The 23619-nt window shown below is 48.1% G+C and overlaps 1 protein-coding gene across 1 annotated transcript in view; it reads left to right on the top strand.

Moving 5' to 3' along the window:
* The first annotated feature begins 215 nt into the window (after positions 1-215).
* The window catches only part of GNB4 (G protein subunit beta 4), a 699556-nt gene continuing 676152 nt past the window's right edge, over positions 216-23619 (top strand). The window contains exon 1 of the mRNA XM_086944371.1: positions 216-375. The gene's annotated coding sequence lies outside the window, so the exon portion shown is untranslated. The remainder of the gene's footprint in view (positions 376-23619) is intronic.

Below are 23619 nucleotides of genomic sequence, written 5' to 3' on the forward strand. Positions count from 1 at the left end.
ATTCTTTGTTTTGTGTCCTTAAAGATGATACGAGTTTACAAAAACAGGTGGTGTGAAATATACAATTAATTATGTTGAGTATCTGGAGGGTGGCAATCACAGCTCGTGCATACGACATCTAAGCCCTTGTTGAATGGTAGCCAATAATAATAGTCGGTTCATCGGGTATTCGTCTAATGCGGGGCTTTAAATACCTGTGAACTACAATCCCCAGCGTGCCTCGCTCCAAGGGTGGGTTTTGTCACTGACAGATTCCGTGTAAACCGCCCTCACATCAACCCCAGTGAAGTGCAGCGAGATACTGGGAACGGGCAGAAAGACGCAGAGAAAAAGACATATTTTATGCGATCCGTGTTTGGGTGTTTCCATCTCTAGGTAAGTGCTTGCATTCATTAGTCTTCAAATTGAATACCTTTCTTGCTTTGCACCATGATTTCCCCCACCTTCAGCAAGGATAAACCTCAGCAGTGGAATCTTCCTGGGAGACGTTGTTCCACAGCAGCTGGGGGCTGCTTTTCATTTCACGAGCTGAAAACTGTAAAATAAATATCAGAATGCACCATGCGAATCATGCATCTCGGTGCCTGCAAAATGCAGTTTTTCAGGCGTTTATTTTAAAGCGTTTTTCCGTTTGCGCGACTGGGGTCTTCAGTATAGGAAATATTTTGATTTCAGCGGTTTTTATTTCAGTGATAGAGACAATCTAACGGGGGGGGGGGGGAGAAAACCTGCATGTTTATTAAAAAATAATGCGTATTATTTTTCCGCTGTTATTGCTGTACCGACTGCTTCAGCGAGCCAAGCTCTGCCCCTGCAAAGAGATGCTCAGTATGTATTTTTGTCACAAAATGCAACATTTCTCTGGGTGTACCCCCATGACACGCAGGCCGGCTATTGGCTGAGCGGCATCACGGGGGAGGCGGGGACCAGTCACCCGAATGGGCAGATGTTGGGAAGGGAAGAACAGCAGAGGCATGCAAGGAAAAACATATTTCTGTGTGCGTGCAGCTCCAGGGGCGCCTCTCTTTATGTCATATTTTTATTTCCCCATCCTGCTGTCTGTTGCTAGTGGCTCAAGGGAAATGGTATAACCTTGCAAATAAACTCGGATGTCTCCCTCACCTCTCGCAGACACGGATTTTAAGAGTGATGTGATAACAGATTTATCACCCAGCGGATTTTAAGAGTGGGGAATAAATGGATGCTTATTTTTGTAGTTTTATTCCTGCAGCCATCAAAGTGCGTGTTTGTTCAGACGACACAGACAGGGCATGGAGTCTTGTGTTGTCAGTCAGTCAATCACTTTTATTCGATTTTTTTTAAAAATCACAAAAAGACACAGGATACAAGTATATAAAAAAGACAATAAAGTGTGACAATAATAAGATCTGTACAAAATATATAATCTATCGGGTCAGCATATTTCATAAGTTAAAAAAGGATAATATATATGCACAAAATAATTATTTTGTAGCGTGCAGCGGTTAGTAGCGTGTCATAGTAGCGTATGGAACGGTTTCAGGGGGAACAGAACTTTTGGTTGGGAAGGTTTGTGGCTGAAATGCGACCCTCTAAGGGAGAGTTGGGTGAGGTTTTGACACCTTGGCTGGTCCTGGCCTTTTCTACTTGAAAGCTGTGAACATACGTGTAAATATTTGTAGGAGTATGTGTAATCCTTAATGTGCATTTGAAGGAGCTTGGAGTCCATTTACCTGTTGGTGGAGTAGACCTGTGGTGGGGAGTTAACTGCTTTTCCTTCTGTGGCGGGCTGCCCACAAGACATGGGCTTGAGCCATTGCAGGTAAGAGCGGTAGGGCCAGGTGAGGGGGGAGTTCGAGAGACGACCACGAGGGAAAATTAAATAAATAATCAATTTTCCCTAGTGGTCGTCTCTCGAAATCCCCCCCCCCCTTACCTGGCCCCGCCGCTCTTACCTGCAGCGTCCACAGCTGATGTGTTTGTTGAGACCACCCATGGGTAGGCGGGTATATGTCTTGGAAACCCAGCCTGCAGCATAAGACAGGCTTACAGGATCTCCACAAACTGTGTCCATAGGCAATCCACAGTGTTCACCCAGGACAGAAGAAGCCATAACCCTGGAAAGCCATGGCCCCCCGGCTGGGTCCCTAGGTGGTCTGGCCAGAAGTGTTAATAGTGAAGTCAAAACACTTTACTTTCAGACATTCAGAGTGCCGCATAAATTATGCAAACAAAAAAAGCAGAGAACTCTGGGTAGTTTCCAAGTTTAGGTGGAGAGCAGCTCCTGTAAAGAGCACCCTACAACACCAGTAACGCTCTAAATTTGCTCACCTCAAATGTCTGCATTTCTATCAAAGTTTTTAAGCATACAATTAGCACAGTGCAATCCACTGCTAGAAAAGGACAAAGTCTCTTGCCATTTCTACAGCAAAACTGTAGTAACCTTCTCATGTTCTTGTTAGGCCTTTTACATCCCCTGCTCAGCCAGTATGTTTGTGTGTGTGTGCGTTGCACGGAATGTTGGAGTGATGATGCGATTGGAATGTTGGGTGCCTGAGAGGCTGGAAGTGAAAGTTGAGAATGGACTGAGCAGCAAGCAGGCTGCTCCTGGTGCGGCTGCACTACAGATCCTAACTATCTGCTGTACTGCAACTATCTACATGTAACTATCTTCAATAAAGCTTCCTGAATTTTATCCTTCCTGCGTGGACCTCCTTACTACAAAAACCTTTAAGCATAGGATTAGCACAGTACTATCCATGCCAAGCTGCAAAATGCCTAAATCCTTTTACCATTCCAGGCACAGTATTACAGCTCGGGATTGGTAAAATGCCGTCCAAGCCAACCTGAAATGCATAAAAGGAAACCCTGACTTGTTTGTACTATTAAAAATACATTGTAGTATTTTATAAAAATATAAATGTAATTGACTTATGATTCATGGAGACAGATCTGTCTTCACCAATTGGCACATGGGCTTTATTTTGGTTTCCTTGGTTTGCCATCTCTACCCAACCTCAGTTTGACCGCTGTGAGTGATGAGAAATCACAGGGTAGACAGTGATGAAAGAACACTATAAAAGAAGTGTACAGAGTGATCAAAGAACTCAATAGTGAACAGATGCACACAGAGTAACACAGGAACACAAAATGAAGAGGTAAACAAAGCTCTGGGAGAATACACAGAGCTGAGATGCGCACAGACTAAGAAAGAATACAAAGTGCAAAGCTACACACAGAGATGCAGACAGTGGGCGAAGAGAGCAAGATTTCACCAACCATGAGAAAATGACAAAGCGGACAGGTGCACAGAGACTGCAGAAACACACTCTAGAGTGAAGACCAGTCCAGCGGTGCACACAAAATGATAAAAGAACACAGGATCTACAGAAGCACCTCACGCTATGAAGAACACCGAGAGCAAAGATGCACAGTGTTGCGGAGGCCAGGAAATTAAATAGGTGCAGAGGTGTGCGTAAACTGATCACAGGACACAATGTAGATCTAGAAATAGAGTGAGGAAAGAACAAAATGTAAAGGTGCCTACAAAGGGATTAAAGAACATGGAGTGGAGAGGTGCGGAGAGAATGATAAAAGAACATGGAGTGGAGAGGCGCAGATAGAGTATTAAAATAAACTAACATGGAGTGGAAAGGTGTCGATAAAGGAATACAATAAAATAACACGGAGTGGATAGGTGCAAAAAGGGCGATAAAATAACATGGAGTGCAGATAGAGCGATAAAATAACATGGAGTGGAGAGGTGCAGATAGTGTAATAAAATAATGAGAGGAGAGGTGCAGATAGTGTAATAAAATAATGAGAGGTGCAGCTAGAGTGATAAAATAACATGGAGTGGGGAAGTGCAGATAGAGAACTAAAATAACATGGAGTGGAGCGGTGCAGATAGAATGATAAAATAACATGGAGTGGGAAGATGCAGATAGAATGATAAAATAACATGGAGTGGGAAGATGCAGATAAAGTGATGAAATAATATGGAGTGGAGAGGTGCAGAGAGAGTAATAAAATAAACTAACGGATGAAGAGGTTGAGATAGAATGATAAAAATAAAATAACATGGATGAAGAGGTGCAGATGGAAAGATAAAATAACATGGATGAAGAGGTGCAGATGGAAAGATATAAAATAACATGGAATGGAGAGGTGCAGATAGAATGATAAAGTAAAAATAGAGGGGTCCCTGTACAATACAATGATCAAATTACTAGCACATAATTTCCAATACTAAAATTCATAGGACAAAACCTCTCTGAAACATAGTGCCTCTCATACATCAAATGTACTTAACAAACAGTGCATAAATGAAACTAAAATGACACGACTGTCAGCAAAAATAGTAAAGAAAGTTTGTGCAAATTTATTATATTAATACATTTTGTTATTTGTCCAGTATGTCAAATATATATACACACAATGTGTTGAATCGCAACAATAAAAACCATTTAATGTTGGGCTAAAAACAAGTGTCGACGCAGCGTTTCGGTTAACTTGAAGATAAAAACACCTTCTTCAGGACAGTTCTAGATATTAAAAAAACACATAATTACTAACCAATATATTAAAGTGACAGTCAATACATGTACAATTTCCTAAGGCTAAACTTACCTTTAGCTTAATAAAAGTACGGTTTACTGTACTTGTATTAAACTAAAGGTACGAAGTAGTCCTTACTTCCCCTTTTTTTTTGTATGATTGTGTATCAGAAAGGGATCTGTGCTGTAGGGACGAATCCCCCCTCAGTGTGTACCATTTGTTCAGATTTTTGCCATTTGCATACGCTGATAGAAAATGTCATAAACAAAGAAAGGGTGACACAATGTTATAAGTTTAGCCTTGGGATAAGATATTATTACTCTCGAACCTTGTATGAGAAAATTACATTTAAATTACAGTAGATAGCCTCGATCATAGTGCCTGAATGTTCTATTGTTAAAAAAGAATTATGTGTAAAGCTGCAATGGAAATAGTACATGTATTGACTGTCACTTTAATATATTGGTTAGTAATTATGTGTTTTTTTTAAATATCTAGAACTGTCCTGAAGAAGGTGTTTTTATCTTCAAGTTAACCGAAACGCTGCGTCAACACTTGTTTTTAGCCCAACATTAAATGAGTTTTTATTATTTGTATTGTTGTGATTCAACACATTGTGTGTATATATATTTGACATACTAGACAAATAACAAAATGTATTAATATAATAAATTTGTACGAACTTTCTTTACTATTTTTGTTGACAGTCGTGTCATTTTAGTTTCATTTATGCACTGTTTGTTTAGTACATTTGATGTATTAGAGGCACTATGTTTCAGAGAGGTTTTGTCCTATGAATTTTAGTATTAGAAATGATGTGCTAGTCATTTGATCATTGTATTGTACTGGGACACCTCTATTTTTACTGTACCCTAATTCTCCTTGTCCCGAATTGGATAAGTAAGGGGCCTACCCAATTTTGATTCTGCAGATAGAATGCTAACATAAAATAACATGGATGAAGAGGTGCAGATAGAAAGATAAAATAACATGGATGAACAGGTGGAGATAGAATGATAAAATAAATTAACGTGGATGAATAGGTGCCGATAGAGTAATACAATAACATGGAGAAGGGAGATGAAGATAGAGTGATAAAATAAAATAGCATGGAGTGAAGAGGTGCAGATGGAGTGATAAATTAATTTAACATGGAGTGGAGAGGTGCAGATAGAGTAATGCAATAAAATAACGGAGTAGAGAGGTGCAGATAGAATGATAAAATAACATGGAGTGGATAAGTGCAGATAGAGTAATTACATAAGCTAAAATGGATTGAAGAGGTGCAGATAGAGGGATGAAATACCATGGATTGAAGAGGTGCAGATAGAGGAATAAAATAACATGGATTGAAGAAGTGCAGATAGAATGATAAAATAACAAGGAGTGGAGAGATGGAGATAAAGTGATAAACTAATATGGAGTGGAGAGGCGAAGACAGTAAGAAAATAGCATGGATGAAGAGGTGCAGATAGAGGGATGAAATACCATGGATTGAAGAGGTGCAGATAGAGGAATAAAATAACATGGATTGAAGAAGTGCAGATAGAATGATAAAATAACAAGGAGTGGAGAGATGGAGATAAAGTGATAAACTAATATGGAGTGGAGAGGCGAAGACAGTAAGAAAATAGCATGGATGAAGAGGTGCAGATAGACTGACAAAATAAAGGATTGAAGAGGTGCAGATAGAATGATAACATAAACTAACATGGACTGGAGAGGTGCAGACAGAGTAATACAATAAAATAACGAAGTGGGGAGGTGCAGATAGAATGATAAAATAACATGGAGTGGAGAAGTGCAGATAGAGTAATAACATAAAATAACATGGATGAAGAGGTGCAGATAGAGTAATAAAATACCATGGATTGAAGAGGTGCAGATAGAGTAATAACATAAAATAACATGGATGAAGAGGTGCAGCTAGAGTAATAAAATAAACTAACCTGGATTTAAGAGGTGCAGATAGAGTGATAAAAAAAAATAACATGGATGAAGAGGTGCAGCTATAGTGGGGTACTACCTTAATTAATCAGTATGCAAGTGGCATCACAGCGCGTGACATCGCAGCGCGTTAGGCGCGTGACATCACAGGAAGTGGCATCACAAGAAGTGACATCAGGTCTTAAGCCCTAACATATATATTTTTAGCAGGTCTACCATGAGTACATTTGAGCACATTTCGTGCATACTTGCAAACCCTCCTGAGTTGGGTAGAAGATTCACACTTTTGTAAGCTTCACATAAACCAATGTTGCCTTTTGTCAGCCTAAAGCGTCCTCTACCCATAGTGCTTTAAAACAAAAAATAGTGATATTTAAATTATTACAACACCTCCTCAGTGGTAGCAAGCTCTATATAAATGCTATTTATTTTGTGCAAATACTGGGAAAGATCAACAAATCTGACTTCTTCCAGTGCATGCATATCTCTTAAACAGAGCCTGAACAAAGTGAAAAGCTGCCTCTCTTAAGTATGTGCGAAGTGCTAACCAGGTGTGAGCCTTTGTTCCCCCTCCACTTCATTTGCCTCTAGGTGTGAGGCTCCTGACTACTGCCAGCCAAGAGACTCGAACAAAAGGAGGCCTGATTTCCCCCCTCAAATTCATCCTTTGTTTTGGGCCAAGCAGGAGTCAGAAATAAGAGAGCCCCGTCCCCGCTTGCATGTTGTTGCAGATAACAACGCGCAGGCGCTGCTGAAAGTGTCCCGTGGTTTGGAAATTACACCGGGACGAACTCAGCATCTTTTTCAGTGGGGCCCAACTTCTTGCAGGTTGGACGGCGTCCACCCTGTGAAAACTGGGTGGACGCCGTCCACCTGCGTGTACCCCCGACTCGTGCCCTGGTGCAGATAGAGTAATAAAATTAACTAACATGTATTGAAGAGGTGCAGATAGAGGAAATAAAGTACCATGGATTGAAGAGTTGCAGATAGAGTAATAAAATTGCATGGAGTGAAGATGTGCAGATAGAGTGATAAAATAACGGATTGAAGAGGTGCAGATAGAGGAAATAAAGTACCATGGATTGAAGAGTTGCAGATAGAGTAATACAATTGCATGGAGTGAAGATGTGCAGATAGAGTGATAAAATAACGGATTGAAGAGGTGCAGATAGAGTGATAACATAAACTAACATGGATTGAAGAGGTGCAGCTAGGGTAATAAAATTAACTAACCTGGAGTGGAAAGGTGCAGATAAAGTAATTCAATAAAATACCTTGGAGTGGAGAGGTGCAGATAGAGTGATAAAGTAACATGGAGTGGAAAGGTGTAGATAGAGTAATAGTGGAGTGGAGAGGTGCAGATTGAGTGATAAAAACATAGGTTATTTTATTACTCTATCTGCATCTCTCCACTCTATGTTTTTATCACTCAATCTGCACCTCTCCACTCCATGTTAGGTTATTTTATTACTCCATCTGCATCTCTCCACTCTAACATGGAGTGGAGAGGTGCAGATTGAGTGATAAAAACATAGAGTGGAGAGGTGCAGATAGAGTAATAAAAAAAATAACATGGAGTGAAGAGGCGCTGATAGAGTAAAGAAAAATACCATGGAGCTGAGAGGTGCAGATAGAGTAATACAATGACATGGAGTGTAGAGGTGCAGATTGACTGATAAAGTAAAATGGAGTGAAGAGGCGCAAATAGAGTAATAAAAAATAATATGTAGTAGAGAGATGCAGATAGAATGATTAAGTAGGTACAAATGAGATGAGGGTAGAGGCTGTTAGAGACCGCACCTGACAAATGAACAGTGTCTTGAGGTGTCAAATAGTGCTAAAAACCAAGGAGCACTCCCCTCTCTGCTCCTTAACTATGAACAAGTGCTACAACAACATTAAACTCAAAAGGGTTCAGCACTGTACAACAAATCATAACAATTCAACATCAGTGTTCAAGAAACAGTGAGCGCACGGAAAAATATCCCAAGTCCCAGATGTGTGTTTCTTAAAAGGAATTCTCTTTATTTCTTATTTTCACAGAGTCAGAAAATCATAGCCAACGCGTTTTGTCTCCCAAAGAGACTTCTTCAGGGCTTCACAAAGTAACAAAGAGTATATGTATGTGGACGTTTGTACAGTTCAGATACTTGGGAGTCCAATTTTTGGAAGACTTCTATGTAATGGACAATATCAGCAAAGGCATGGTAGCCCGCAGCTCGTGTACTCGTAGTGTTCTGATTCCTGTACAAACATCCACATGAATATACTCTTAGTTACTTTGTGAAGCCCTGAAGAAGTCTTTGGGAGACGAAAAGCGTTGGCCATGATCTTCTGCCTCTGTGAAAATAAGAAATAAAGAGAAATCCTTATAAGAAACAGACATCTTGGACTTGGATATTTTTCCGTCTGCTCACTGTGTCTTGAACACTGATGTTGAATTGTTATGATTTGTTGTACAGTGCTGAACCATTTTGTGTTTAAGAATGATAAAATAGCATGGAGTGGAGATGGGCAGATAGTGTGATAAAAGAACATCGAGTGGTGAGATGCTGATAGAGTGATAAAATAAAATGGAGTGGAGGGAGGAGTATCGAGCGTAGAGATAAGTGGTGCACGGAGAGTATTAAAGAACATGGGACCAGATGTACTAAACCCTTTTGTATTCGTAAAACGTGCAATTCACAGTCACAAGGTTTGCAATGGCAAAGGTTTTTTTCTATGTTCTAAATCCATTTTGCAAATCCAAAAAGCCTTTCAAACTTACGAAATAAGTTTTGTAATCCATTCCGAATCCCTATTAGGAATAGACATGAAAGGGTCGTCCCCTCGTGATTGCGAGTCACAATGGTATATATCCACGATTTGTGACTGCACTTGCAGGTGTAACTCATTGATCCATTGATTAGTAATCAATAACCCTCGCATGTGCCTATTCTGCGGAGACCCAAGCATACATACTTACCGACCCCCGCATTCTGCTGTTGCCAATGGTGGGAAATAATGTCAGCCAACAATAACTGGTATTAGTAATGGTCGTTGTTGGCTGCAGTTTATTAATAACCAAAGACATTAATAACACAAAGTGGTTTCAAGCAATCATTCCATTTTGCGAACAGTACTCATCAATCATAATTGGCATATTACACATTATGACACCATCTTGTGATAACAGGTGTCAGTCTTTTTGTGCCCTCCTTAGTTCGAAAATGGGGCTTGTACACAAACCAGTTTGTTGCCAGTCTATTGGTGTTCCAGTGGTTGGTTGCCCACGCCTTCTGCGTGTTGCGGAGGGGAGCTTTCCTGTCGGGAGTTAGGTCCCCAGCTCGCTACCATTTGCGCTCTGCCGTCCGGCCGGGTCTGGGCCGCGAGTGCCGTCTCCTCCTGTTACTCCCCTCCTTTATGCCGCCACGTCACCCTGCCGTGCGGCATTCAAAACTGAGTGGCCATCCTCTTACACACCGCCCAGCGGTGTGTTTTCTTAGCCAACCAGTGTATGATTTCCGCCACGCCGCAGGGAGGCTCACGTCTCACTGCGGCTCCCCCCCTGCACCTGGTTCGTGGCTCCCACCTTTCTCCATATTTATTTATTTATTTATATATATATATATATTTTTTTTTTTAGTTGCAACCTGCGAGTGTCATTGCACCCCACAAGTTATCCCAGAACACCTTCATCCCCTTTTCGGAGAGGTGCACCCCGTCCTGCCCGTAGAGTTCCGGGCGGCCCGGGTGGATGAGGCCGTGCCGGATTGATTCCAGGCCGTTGGCGAGGCAAAACTTGTGCATCGCGACATTTAATTTCCTCCTTGCGTTATCGACGGCCTTGTTGGAATCGGCACCTCTCCAATGTTTCCTGCTGATCATTTCGGACCAGACTATCGTTGTGGGTCCCAGCCACGCTGCTGTCTTGGTGAGATCTTTTTGGATGGCCTGCCCGACTGCTTTTCGCCCTAGCCGGGTCAGGTCGTTGCCCCCAAGGTGGATGATCAGGACGTCGGGTAGCCAGGCCGAATCTGCCATGAGGCCGTCCAGCGTCGGCAGTAGCTGCTCCCATCTCATACCTGGCTGCCCTATCCAGCGGATGTACGTCGATTTGGGCCTGCTTATGCTGTGGCCCCCCTGCCGCCACCAAGACTCCATTCGGGACACGAATGAATGTCCCACCACCCAGACCAGCCGCGGGCGTCCCCCTGTCGAAAGAAAGCATTCTGTTAGGTGGCCTTCTGCGCACCGTGTGTACTTAAGAGGGGGCTATCACCCTGCCGTGCGGCATCCCAAAGTGACTACCTCCCCCTCTCCCCCCTCGGGGCTTTTTATTTATTTATTTATTTTTTATACGAGGTGAGGGCGTATGTACGACTTGTACGCCCTGGAGCGCCATATGCCCACCGCCTGGATCCTGTCCTCTGGCATGCCGTGCTGCGCTGCCGAGGTCGCTGCGCCGATCCTGAATGAGTGAGAGGCAAACGATGCCGCGCGATACCCGGCTTTACCAAGGCCTTGGCGCATTATGGCTGTAAACCGGAACTTACTCAGGTTCCTTCCATCCTTATGTATAAAGAGGGGGCCCTCACCAGCCGGTCGTGCCCCCATGTACCTAAATAGCCAGCATACCGCGCAGAGCCCCGCCTCTGGGATGCAATGGAGACGTATCGTCGTCCCCCTCCTTGCCCTGTCCGTTTGGGCTGTCTCAGCGTTACTTCCACTGCCTTCGCCATTGGTTTAATGTCTCTTGCCTACAGGCATTGCTGCGCTGGGCCCGACTTGCTGGGGGCTACTAATTCGCTGATTCGGAATGCTCCGAAGAAAGCCGTGGTGAATGCCGCCCTAAATAGTAGCAGCTCATATTTGTCTGATATTAAGCCTGTGAGGGCTCCCAGGAGCTGCCCCAGCTTGGCGAAATCGATGGGACGTCTGTTGTCCTTCTTTTTGCCTTCAACCCTTCTCCAGCCTTTTAGGGCCGTCTTTAAATAGGCCGAGGTAGTGGGGTCCTCGCCTGTATAAAGCCTGGCAAAATGGGCGATGGCGGACAAATGCGCCTGGGCCCACAATCTCGTTTTCTTCGACTTAAATGCCCATTGTACGAATTTCTCCACTGCTGTGCGAGTTTTCGCCCTGTCTTCCAGCGATTTTAGACCCCCAACTCTCATTACCGTGCTTGCGTATGTCCTGTATCTTCTGTTTGCCTCCGCGGTAAGTGACTGCCCTATTAGCCAGGATAAGTCTACTCCCCCAGGTCCCAGAGGGACGGTGGAAAGGGGGTCATCTCCCTGTCCGCCCCGGGCACCAGTTCTCTGAACCGCTTCATTTGGGACCGGGAAAGTGCATCTGCTGCCGAGTTCTCTGACCCTGGCACGTGGCGTGCCTTCAGCTCCAGATTCCCTTCCAGCTGTAATTTAATTAACCGCCGCATTAGCCTCAGCATGTCCGGGCATCTCGCTGCGCCTCTGTTAATGGCCTGCACTACTCCCATGTTATCTAACCACAGCGTGAGTTTCAGGTTTTTTATTTTTTCTCTCCAGATGGTCAGTGCTACAATTATCGGGAACAGCTCGAGAAACGTGATGTTCCTAGTGAGCCCCTGCGCATGCCACTCCTCCAACCACTGGCTGGCGCACCAACTGCTTCCCAGGACCGTGCCGAAACCCAGGCTTCCGGCCGCGTCCGTGTAAAGAGCTATCTGTTCGGCCGTTACCCACCCCTCTCTCCAAATCCGCACCCCATTGTAATCTTGTAGGAACTCGTCCCACACCTGCAGGTCCTGTTTCACGCCTGCGCTCAATCTGATGTGGTGGTGTTTGTGGGTGACGCCGGCCGTTAGCCCTGTTAGGCGCCTCGAAAATACCCTGGCGGCGGGATTACCCGAGCCGCGAAGTTAAGTCTACCTATCACTCCTTGGATCTCCCTCAGGGTGGCTTTCTTCCGACCCCGTAGCTTCGATACTTCCTTGCGAAATTCCTTTACTTTGTCTGTAGGCAGCCTGGCCGTTCCTGCTATAGAATCCAATTCTATGCCAAGGAACGTGAGCCTCGTGGTCGGGCTTGTCGTTTTTTCTTTTGCGAGGGGGACCCCTAGGGACCTGGCTAGATCCTCGAAGGCTGCCAATGCGCCATCGCAAACTGAGGAACCTGCCGGGCCTGTGAACAGGAAATCGTCTAGGTAGTGCAGTTTTCCACCCTCCTGGTGCTGGTCATGAAGCGCCCATTCTAAGAAAGTGGCGAACTGCTCACAATATGCGCATGATATCGCGCAGCCCATGGGCATGGCTTTGTCAATAAACACCTCCTCGCCCCATTGGAAACCCAGTAGGTGGAAACTGGAGGGGTGGACCGGCAATAGGCGGAACGCTGATTCAATATCCGCTTTCGCCATGAGGGCTCCTATGCCTGCCGCCTTCACCAGCTCAATTGCGTCGTCGACTGACGCGTAGCCCACTGAGCAAGCTTCGGGGTCGATACCGTCGTTCACGGAGGAACCTTCCGGAAACGAAAGGTGGTGTATCAGCCTGAATTGACCTTCTTCTTTCTTGGGAACTACGCCTAGCGGGGAGACGACTATGCTTTCTTGGGCCTCCTTTGGGAGGGGGCCCTCAACTCTACCCAGGTTCAATTCTTTCTCTATCTTAGCGCTAACCAACTCGGGGTGTTGCCTTGCCGACTTCAAATTGCTCGCCCCAGCCGAGGGGAGTGGGCCCCGGAATGGAATAACAAAGCCTTGCTCGAAGCCCTCTACCAGTATCCTGGCATCTGTTCTGTTCGGATATTTGTTTGCCAATCTGCGCAGCTGTTGTGTAATAATGGGGGATCTGGCCAGCTGGCACTTACTAATGTCCACCAGTCTCCCCCTTTCCCCTGCGTTGGGGCTAACGCTTCTTGCTCTTTTCTCTCTTTTCCCTTTTCGATTCGTGTTTGGATCCTTTGCATGCAGCGGTAGCGTGCTTGCCCCCGCAGCTGGCGCATGCGTGTTGAAACTTACAAGAGGAGCCCCATGAGCAGTCCCCCGCCTCGTATCTCCAACAGATCGCCTTAGTTGCGGTTGGGGAGTACGATCTCCCGTTCGACCGCCTCTGATATGTACCACTCTTCCCCTTTTGGTATGAGCTCCGAAAGGGCTGGTCGCTTTTGCCCGCCCAGGCTCTAACCTCCTTAGCTGTAAGCATCTTGTGGATGAAACCCGAGACATCCTCCTCATTCCACTCCATTTCGGGGTGCCTCTGCATTTTTAATTACACCCTTTATCGTACGCTAACCAGGCATCCCCAGGGAACTGCCTCTGTGCTAGGTGGATGTTGGCCTCTTATAGCCACAAATCAGCCGCGCAATGGGGGAACCTTTCCACTATAATGCATGCCATGATTCTGAACGCATCTAGCCAGTTGTCGAAAGTGCGCTCCTTTCTGGCCCCGCGCCTTTCTCTCCTGTCCTCCTCTTTCCTGTCGCACGTGGTTAGATCGAGCCCCTCTAGCTGTATTTCCAGCAGCGAAAATATGTCTATGAATTCCTTGCGCCACATCCTCTCTTTTACCGCAAGAGGGATGAGACATGCCAAGCTGGTGGCTTTCGTAGTCAGGGACGCCGGGCCAGGGGATGGCCTGATGTAATGATCGTTGACTACCCCGCTCAGAGGTGGGCTTCCCGAAACGGGGCCGTAACCCCACCCGGGTAGCGGGGAAATCTGTTCGCCTTGGGCGGACAAGCTTACCTGCTCTTGCACTCTTGTTTGTCGGGCCCACCCTGGATCGACCATATGCCACGTGAGACCTGCCGCTTCCTCTGCGCGCTGCTCCCTAGGCCCTGCCACTCCTTGCCCTGTGCCATTAAGTAGCCCCGGCGCCAGCGATTTAAACATTCCTTTACGATGTCGCTAATATGCTCACCCTTTTTCTTTTTGCTGGTCGTCTCGCCCTGGTCGCTGTCCTCCGGTCTCGACGGAAGAGGTTTCTGCCGTACTTTCCTCGTAGGATTCCTCTTGGATGTTCTCTTCATCGGCGTGTTTTTCAGCTTCTTGGGTGCGGAAGGCCCTGGTTCTTCGTCTGCCTGTTCCACCGGTCTGTTTTCTTTCCCTTTACCCAAGTGAGGGTGGAGCCAGTCGTCACCGTGGATGGCCGATAATTCACGGATCTTCATCAGTACCTCTGCCCTCTCGTCTGGCTGGCCTTCCGACATGTCGTGAGCGTCTGCGCACTTTTGTGTGGCTTCTTGGTTTCTCGTGTCTGCGTCAGGCCGTCGGCTGGGGCACAGCTAACTGCGTGTGCTTACCCCGGGCTCTGAGCTTGTTGCCGCTTTACCTGATATTCGCTTCGGGGGAGCTGGCACGGCGTGCCGTACTCCACGAGGCGTCTTCGGTGACGATGACCTGTATCTTCCAACCGTGGCCTCGCCTTCTTCAGCTTAGTCCTTCACCGCGTCGCCTCTTTTCCTTCAGTCGTTGTTGCTGTCGCGCCGTTCTCCCAGCTCCTCGAATGCGTTGTGCTTCTGCTGGGAGGGCGGCGTCGCTTAAATCCTCTTGAGCCCTCCATGCGGGCCTCAGGTGAGTCGCCCTGATTGGGGGGTTCGAATAAAGCCAGATTGACCATTGGGCGCCCTTTGGGGGCGCTCAGGTCAACAGGTCACTTCCGGTCGGGTGGCTGGTGCGCACCCCGCTTCCGCTGGTTCCTGGGCGCATCAAGGCGCCCAGAACCAGTTTACCCCCGCTGGTGGCACCACGAGGGTTATGGCGCCGGCCTTCAAGCCTCCCCCACCCTTACGGGAGGGTGCGGCGGCCTCTGCAACACCTAAAAGGAAGCGGTAAGTGATTTGAAAAGGGAAAGGAATCCTTTTAAGACATCTTCCCTTTTTGTGAATTGTGTCTGTTTTCTTAAATGCACACTAATTCCTTTAACATGCTGTAAAACAAAAAAAAGGTATCCTGTTTGGAAATGAACATAGATGGTGGCCAGCTGTACTTTTCACACCAGGGGTGGACAGATTGCATGCAAGCTATCAGCACATAGGTCACATCAAAAATTGTATTCCCTAGTTTGCGAATTGGAATGATACATCTAGCCCACAGAGTGTAGAGCTGCACATATATTGTAGAGATACCAACAGAGTGCAAAGATACACATAGAGTGATAGAAGCATGGACCTTGATTCACCAATATGTCAGGGATAGCTGTAGTAAAAATCTCACGCCATTTGACCTTTACTTTGACTCACACATTCTAACACATTCACATGCTCTTGTACACATAAACACACTCGCCCACAAGCATGCACACAACATACATTTAACAACATTGGTTACTTAACTTAGCTTCCAGATAATGTGCTCCATTCTTTTTTTTTTTTTTTTTTTTAAACAAATTTTTTTATTGGAAGATAGCACATCAAAACAATGCATTCGGATCATAAAATAATCATAAACACCATTCTACCCCCAGACTAGTACACAGTTACCGACCTTAGGCATCTGATGTGCTCCATTTTTTTATTGCACTTATTTTGAATAATATTAGTCAGTATTTGAATAATATTTTTTTTAACAGAAACCAGCGTCCATTAGGAAGAACTGCCCCTGTGTTTTATGCACTGATTTTGTCACCTCTGAGGCTAGAGGTCGCAAAAGTAGTGCCAAGGGTAGCCAGGGGCAAGCCAGGGGTCGCAGCTGCGACCCCTTAATGACGCCCATGAGGAGAACATGGAGAGGAAAAGCTCATGTATAGTAATAAAGAACTTAAAGCGAAGTGATATTCAGGTTATAAAACAATATGAAGTGATGAAATGCATATACATTGCAGAGATGTACACCAGGTGCAGATTTGCACAGAGAGCAACAAAAGAACAGAATACAGATCTGCAAAGATTGCAGAAATGCATATAAAGTGACACAATTACACAGCAGTGGTGCTTAAAGACTGATGAGTGCAATTTGACTGCAGAGCTACCCACAAAGTGATAAAAGTACAAGGGGGACCTATTTTCACATTGAGTGTTATTCGAATATAGAGTGCACAGGCGTATAAAGAGTGGCGAACAAACATAGAGTGAGATACTCAGAGTTGTAAACACAAAGTGCGGAGATAAACATGGAGTGTTAACAGAACATAGAGTGTGAAAGTGCACATGAGTTGCACAGAGGAAGAATGATGAAAGAACATCAAGCTGAGATATATAGATGGAGTGAGAGAAGAACACAAAATGCCCTTAGTGATAAAAGTACAGAGTGTGAAAAAGTGCACTTGAATGAAATAACATTGCAGTGGTGCAGAAAAGAACAGAGTGAATCAAAAAGGTGCATATGTTGATAAAAAGAACATGTATTAAAGAAGTCACTAACAGATCACTGAAAAAAAGAAGACAAAGTGCACAAGAGAGTAGCTTAGAAATGAGTCCCTAATTCAGGCTTATTGTTATTGCATAACCTCTGTACCCAGTCTCCTTTTTTTAACCAGCAAAACCAGAGCTCTAGACTTCAGGACACTGTTAAATCAAGTAGAACACCTCTACCTGTCCGTGGTATCTAGGATGGTATGTGCCTTTTCTCCGTGTATAAACGTATAAGTGAAGGGTGCGGTATGACATCAGTGTGCCTGTGGGATTACTAATGTGTTGATACCTAAGCTTTTTGGGAGCACTGGTATTTGCAGGAAAAAAGTGGCTACCATAGAGTCTCTGAGGTGGAAATTATTTGGAAGGGAGTTTAGTGGTTTTAAGGTTTTTTTTGATTGTACGTGCAGCCTTTCTTGTCGATAAGTCAGTACCCTTCTGCAGCCGAAGTCTAAGGGCCTGATTTGGATCTTGGCGGACGGGTTACTCTGTCACAACAGGGCCGGATATCCTGCCTGCCGAAATATAAATGTATCCTATGGGATTTATATTTCGGCGGACGGGCTATCCGTCACCGTTCTTACGGAGTAACCTGTCCACCGTGATCTAAATCAGGCCCTTAGACAACTTTGGTGTCCAATATGGAGTGCTAATTGCAATGACTGTTTATCGATCCCTTCAGTATGTCACATTGCATCAATATATTACATTTGTAGTAACTGTTGAGCAGCACTTTAGGGCTTTAGAATGAAGTAAAGTGATCCCTTTAATATACAGCTACAAGACATCAGATGTTACTTATCATACGTATTAGGATTTTCAAATTAAATCGGAATACAAAATGCATAATACTAGGAGTACAAACTAGTCCCCTACATTAAGTACCCATTTCCATTTAGGAATGCAAATGCTTTGCAGGGTGAAGTAAGGTTTGTCTTGACAGTAGGAACAACCTTGCCAGTTGTCTACTTCCTCGCTTAGCTTGAAATAGACTAGTCCATAATGTTCATTAAAGACTACCAATCGTAGACTGCAGAGTACCATTGGTTCAGAGTACTTTCAACTTGCTTGTCAGTAAATAATGATTAGGTTATTTAGGTCAAAGTGTCCTTTAAACATCATATGATATGATAAACAAAACCTTTCAATAAATTGTCACGTAAACAGAACAACAGCTGACTAAATAGTGTATTTTAGAGTCAAAAGAAAAGTTAGCTTTACTTAGTTGATTTCAGACATGAGCAAAACCCACTGCAGTATCATTAGACTGGCTGGAACCCAGTTCAAATAGTAACATCTTGCAGACTATGCTGAACAAATAATTGCTGGTATGTCGATTGGATCACTACAGCTTTTTTTGTTGAATTTGAACAAAGCAGATGAGATTCATCTGATTTTCGATGGGTTTGTTGTAACAATAAGAGATTGCATTTTTTTTTCATAACCAATTTTATTGAGCAAAAGAGTATCAAGAATGTGGTATCTTCACACACCAAGATCACCACAACAGTATCAATGTAATGGTGACAAACATAGTAATCAATGAAGCAAGTGTCAATGAAGCTCAGCTTTAAAGATGCCCTAGCAGCCTACCCCAACCCCAACTACACCCCCACCCGTACCCAACACCCCCCCCACCACACATGTACAGAAGGCAACATAAAGACGATGTGCATAGAAGAAGCAGGTATAATGCACCCCGGGCTTTGTCAGTCGGGCCAGAAGTGTCACTGCGATCAAATGTCCTCCTCCTGCTCCGCCGGGGGTTCCAAGGACAGGCCACGGTAGTCGGCCCACCGCTTCCAGATCTTGAAATGTTTGCGTGGGCAGCCCCGCGCCTCAAAGACCGGTTTTTCAAGGCCCATGAAGTAGTCTAGCCCAGCCTTCCACGCAGACAGGGGGGGGGCCCTCACAGATTTCCATGCCCGAGCCAGGTCACGCTTGGCCACCACCAGACCCAGGAGCAACAGATGGCGCTTATACATGTTGCCCCCAACCCCCTCCATGATATGCAGCAGGCCCAGCCGGTGGGTTCGAGGAAGATCCCAGCCCAGGACCTCAGCCAGGCAACTCCATACGCCCCTCCAGAATCCAGCCAGGCGACCACACGACCACACCGTATGAAGCAGGGAGCCAGGCACTTCCCCACAGCGCAGGCACTCCGATGACGCAATCAAACCAGCCTTCCACAGACGTTCACGTGTATAATAGGCACGGTGCAGATATTTGAATTGTATCAGGCGGAGCCGAACCGCAACAGCGGTGCCGCGCGGGGACTCCAGCGCCTCCCTCCAATCGTCCTCATCTAGGGCGCCCACGTCCACCTCCCATGCCTCCCGAAGGGAGCTGAGAGTGGAGGAGCAGTGAATAACAAGTGACTGATAGATCCTAGAGACCTTCTTGTCTCCCAAGTCTCCCATAAATACTTTCGCCTCAAGTGGGCTGAACTCCGGCAGGGAGTCAAGACCGGCAATGCTCGGGGCAAGGGCATGCCGCAGCTGGAGGTAACGGAAGAACTGGGACTGAGGCATCTGGAACTCCACACGGAGCTCCTCAAAGGACTTAAGGGTGGCACCTGACACGACCTGGCCCAGTTGTGTAATTCCAATAGCCTCCCAACCCTCAAACCCGGCCAGGGCCGCTAGTTCCGGGAGCATGCCATTGTGCCACAGCGGCGTTTCAGCTGTTAACTTGCCCCACCAACCCATGCGGCGCAGAGACTGCCGCCACACTGCAAATACCACTTTAGTTACCGACGGCAACCCACGGCGTATACGGGCCGAGTAAAGAATAGTGTGGAGCGTGCGATCTCCCATGAGATGTCTCTCCAGGTCATAGGCCGGGTCACTCCTATCCCCATACCACCATTCATTGAGGACAAGCAGGTGTGACGCTTGGTAGTAGGAGAGGAGGTCGGATGTGGCCAAACCACCACAGTATGTGGACAGAAAGCACGTCTTCAGGGCCACCCTGGCTGCACCGCCGTCCCACAGGAAGCGGCTCAGCACGGAGTTCACCTGGCGGAACCACTCCATGCCACAAGGGTGCGGGAAGTTTTGGAGTTGGTACAACAGCCTCGGCAGCGCCACCATCTTAAAGATGGCCGACCTCCCAAAGATCGTGAGGGGCATCCTGGACCACGTTTTGACATCTGTCTGGACCCGTTCCCACACCGGCAAGACACTGCGTGCCCAGGCCACGGCCCGCGAGGCCGAGAGGAAGACACCCAGATACTTCAGGCCGTCCGTCGCCACACGCAATTCGGCGGCCCACGGGTCGGCAACCACTCCGCCATCCAGAATCCATAGGGTCGATTTAGTCAGATTAAGGCGAAGCCCTGAGACCTCGCCAAACCCCCGCATGATCTCCAAGACTCGGGGACCCGAGCGCCGCAGATCGGTGAGGAACAGGAGGACGTCGTCCGCATAAAGTGCAATCTTATCTGTTAGGTTATCATTCCAGATAAAGCCACGTAGATGGGCATCCATTCGTATCCGCGACGCCAGGGGTTCCATGGCCAGGGCGAACAGGTAGGGGGACAGCGGGCAACCCTGTCGAGTACCACGTCCGATTTGAAAGCGCCCCGAGACCGCGCCGGCCACACGGACCGACGCCGTAACATTGGTGTATAGGAGACGAATGTAGGACAAGAAGACAGGCCCTAGATTGAGGCGGGCCAGCAAGGCGAACAAATACGCCCAACTCACCGAGTCAAAGGCTCGGTCCATGTCCGCAAGTAGAAGTGCGGCCTGTTCATCCCTAGCACCCATGGCGTCGATCGCCGCCTGTGCCCGCCGGATATTATGCCGGGTGGCCCTGCGCGGCATGAACCCGGCCTGGTCAGGGTGGACCAGGTCGGCGATGTGGGGCAGAAGGCGGTTCGCCAAGGCTTTCGCCAAGATCTTGGCCTCGATGTTGAGAAGGGAGATCGGCCTGTAAGAGTCGTGCCGGTCCGGTGCCCTGCCCGGCTTCAAAAAGACCACAATCTCGGCATGACGCCAGTCAGGTGGCAGCTCGCCCCTAGTCCGCGCCGCCTCCAGGGCCCTGCGAAAGTGGGGTCCCAGCTGGACGTGGAACTTTTTATAAAATTCGGCAGGATAACCGCTCGGGCCGGGCGCCTTCCCAGTATTCAGCTGGCCAAGGGCCTCCCCAAGTTCCTCGGACGTGAGCGGGGCCTCCAAGGCCGTTCTAGTCTCATCCGGGACTGCCTGTGGGAGCAGGTCGTCCAAGTATGAGGCAATCTCGCCCTCCACCAAGGGATCACGAGGAGCGTATTGTGCCTCGTAGTAGCGGGCAAAGCTAGCCGCCAACCGACCTGGGTCGGTCATGACCGAGCCGTCCTCCGCCGTAAGACCGGGCAGCTCTAGGGGCTGGAAAGTCGCCTGGCAAAGCCTATGCAACATGGTGCAGGACTTATCGCCCCACTGGTACACCCTGCTGCGGGTGGCGAGCCACGCCTGCCGGGCCTCCTCGTATAGAACTGAGGCATACGTCTGCTGGGCCTGCAGGAGCTGTCGCACGACGCCCTCGTCACCCCCGAGCCGACCACGCTGCTCCAGCTCCTCCACGCGGGCCGCGGCAGTCACAATGGCCTCCCGACGCGCCCGCCGAGCAGCCGCACACCAAGTTATATCAATGCCCCGGAGCGTAGGCTTCAGCGCCTCCCACACAACAATTGCATCGACACCCCCCACCAAGTTCTCGCGCCAGAAGTGATCGATCGCTTCGCGTAAATGCGTCACGTACTCCGGCCGCTGCAGCTGCCAGGCGGACATACGCCAGCGAAAGGGTTGCCGTTTAGAGGGGAGGGTCACAGTGGCCAGGACAGGGGAATGATCTGAGAGGCCCCTGGGGAGTATTGCGGCATCCTTGACACGGCTCAGACAGGCACCCGGTACAAACAAATAATCGAGCCTCGAGAAGGACCCATGCACCGCCGATACATACGTGAAGGCCTGCACTGCGGGATGAAAATGCCGCCACACATCAATCCAGCCCAGACTACGCACAGTCGCACACAACCGGGTGGGAGCAGCCGCGGGGGGGGGGGGTCAGGCGCCACATGTGCTCGCCTCAGGCGATCTAGGCCCACATCCATGACTTCATTCCAGTCACCCCCCACCATGGTCAGGACCTCGGGGATTTCGTCCCACAGCGCAAACAGCCGCTCAGACAATGCCCACTGCAGGGGGGGAGGAGCGTACACACTTCCAAAGACTACCGGCTCGGAACCCAGCAGGCCTTTAATAAAGACAAACCTACCCTGAGGATCAATCCATTGCTTCTCATGAACATAAGCCACCCTACGGTGTACCAATATGGCCACCCCCCGTGACCCCCTCGTAAAGCCAGCATGATAAACCTGTTGATAACCAAACCTCTGAAGGCTAAGGGCCTTGGAGCCCAGCATGTGAGTCTCCTGGAGCAGGAGTACATCCACCATCTCCCTCTTCCCCCACCGCAGCACAGCCCCACGCTTGATCTTATCCAGGATACCCCGCACATTCCATGTCACCACCCGCAGGGTCTTTGAAGGAGACATAGTCGCAGTATCAGCCATTGTCAATACACAGTCCAGAATCCGGCCCCCCTTCCCACCCTGGTGCAACCCGCAAATCAACAAAAGTCAAAGCCTCAGACACGTGTGGACCCACCCCCCCAGCCCGCAAACTCAGCACCCCCTTCCCAACCCAGAACCCCCCCAACAATCGCAACACCCGAACTCTCCCCCACTCCCCACACCCACCACCCCAATACCTCAGAGAACGTTGAAGTATCTGTCGCGGCATGGAGAGACCCGGGTCCACAACAGAGAACCCAGGGCCCGCCATACCAATGGATCCCAACAACCCCACAATGACACACACACACCACCCCCCCAACAACACTCACATCCGTGAGGGTCTGAGGCCCACAAATGATACCCCCCGAGCCCCACTGCGTCCCCATGGCAACAACTGGAGTCTTCACATGGGAACCGACTGGCACATCAAGGACAGAATGAAACAGTCTCACCAGCCAAAGCAGAGCAGTTCAGTATTCAGCATACAAAGTGCGTGCAGACCCAGCAATGTTCAGCTGCCCGCATCGGAGTGCTCCGAGTCCCTGGCACCACCCGACTGCGATGCACTGGCGGAAGCCGATCTCTTCTTGGAGCGAGACCTCCGATGGCGGCCCTTCCTGTTTGGGCGATCCGTCCGCTCCGGCGACGATCCCTGGGACCTGCCCAGGTCCGGCCCCGGCTGGGCATGGGGCCTGAGTCGAACCGCCTCATCGGTCCAGCGGAACACCTCCTCCGGTGAATCGAAGAAATGGGTCCGAGACTGATATATCACCCGCAGGCGAGCCGGATACAGGAGCGAGTATTGGAGCTTGAGGCCCCGTAGCTTAGCCTTAGCGTCCATGAAGGATTGCCTCTGTTGCTGTACCATCTTCGTGTAGTCCGGGAAAATCATGATAGTATGATTCTCGAAGGCTAGTGAGCCCTTGTTCCTCGCCTCCCGCAGGATAACATCCCGGTCATGATAATTCAGCAGGCGAGCGATGACAGGTCGTGGGCGCTCGCCCTCCGGCGGCCGCTGGGTCAGAGCCCTGTGGGCCCTCTCAATCACGAAGCACGTAGACAGTGCCCCTTCGGGGAGCCAGCTTTCCAGCCATCCGGTTAAGAACCGCTCCATGCTGTCCTTCTCGCACCGCTCCGGAAAGCCAATGAAGCGGAGGTTGTTGCGCCGCGCGCGCCCTTCTGCATCTTCCACTCGGGCCGCCAGTGTCTTTTGGATGCTCTCCACCTCCGCCAACCGCTTCTTTAGGCCACCAATGTACGCCT

This window comes from Lissotriton vulgaris, chromosome 11 (genome assembly GCF_964263255.1).
Source record: "Lissotriton vulgaris chromosome 11, aLisVul1.2, whole genome shotgun sequence".
NCBI lineage: Eukaryota > Metazoa > Chordata > Amphibia > Caudata > Salamandridae > Lissotriton > Lissotriton vulgaris.